Below are 1,560 nucleotides of genomic sequence, written 5' to 3' on the forward strand. Positions count from 1 at the left end.
GAGCCCTGGGGAACTCCACTAGCTACCGGCCTCCATCTGGACTCTGCCCCGCCGATCAGAACTCTCTGGGCCCTGTCATTCAGCCAGTTCCGAATCCACCTCACTGTCCACTCATCCAACCCATACTTCGTGAGCTTCCTTATGAGGATGTTATGGGAAACAGTATCAAAAGCCTTGCTGAAGTCAAGGTAGACAACATCCACCGCTCTCCCTTTGTCTACCCAGCCGGTCATGCCATCATAGAAGGCTATCAGATTGGTCAGGCATGATTTCCCCTTGGTGAATCCGTGCTGGGTACTCCTGATGATCTTTTTGTCGTCCACTTGCTTGGAGAGGTCACTTAGAATGAGTTGTTCCATCACCTTTCCAGGGACAGAGGTGAGACTAACCGGCCTGTAGTTCCCTGGGTCCTCCTTCTTGCCCTTTTTGAAGACTGGAGTGACATTGGCTATCTTCCAGTCATCAGGCACCTCTCCTGTTCTCCACGACCTTTCATAGATGATGGAGAGTGGCTCCGCAATGACGTCTGACAGTTCCTTCAGCACTCGCGGGTGCATTCCGTCGGGGCCCATGGACTTGTGGGTGTCCAGCTTCCTTAAAAGATCCCTAACCTGATCCACATCAACAGAAGGAAGGTCTTCCTTTCTCCAAGCTAGCTCGCTTACCAGCCAGGACTGGGGAGCCTGAGGGCCAGCCTCGACAGTGAAGACTGAAGCAAAGAAGGCATTCAGTAGCTCTGCCTTCTCTGTATCTTCTGTCACCAGGGCACCCGTTTCATTCAGCAGCGGTCCCACATTACCCCTGGTCTTACGCTTACTGCTGACATACTTGAAGAAGCCCTTCTTGTTGTTCTTGATGTCCTTTGCCAAACTCAGTTCCAGGTGAGCCTTGGCCTTTCTGGTGGCTTCCCTACATGATCTGGCAGCTTTCCTGTATGCCTCCCAAGTGGCCTGACCCTCCTTCCACATTCCATGGAGCTTACCCTTTTCTTTGAGTTTCACTAGAAGCTCCTTGTTCATCCATGCAGGCCTCTTACCTCGTTTACTTGATTTCCTGCTCACAGGGATGCACCGATCCTGAGCACGGAGGAAGAGCTGCTTAAACAGCAGCCAGCTCTCCTGGACTCCCCTACCTTCAAGAGCCATAGCCCACGGAATTCTTCCAAGCAGGTCCCTGAAGAGGCCAAAGTTAGCTCTCCTGAAGTCCAATGTGGTAGTCCTGCTTGTTGTTCTGCATCCCCCTCTCAGAATCCGGAACTCGACCATCTCATGGTCACTGCAGCCAAGTCTGCCCCCTACCTTCACATCCTCAACTAGTTCTTCTTTATTTGCGAGCACAAGGTCCAGTAGCACTCCACTTCTAGTTGGCTCCTCCACCACCTGGATCAAAAAGTTATCGTCAATGTTCTGGAGGAACCTCCTGGACTGTGCGCATCTTGCCGTGTGGTCCTTCCAGTTGATATCCGGATAGTTGAAGTCTCCCATGAGGACCACAGCCTGCGATTGTGAGGCTACATTTAGCTGCCTATAGAAGGCCTCATCAACTTCCTCATCTTGATTG

This window comes from Egretta garzetta, unplaced genomic scaffold (genome assembly GCF_000687185.1).
Source record: "Egretta garzetta isolate BGI_Z169 unplaced genomic scaffold, ASM68718v1 scaffold397, whole genome shotgun sequence".
Taxonomy (NCBI): domain Eukaryota; kingdom Metazoa; phylum Chordata; class Aves; order Pelecaniformes; family Ardeidae; genus Egretta; species Egretta garzetta.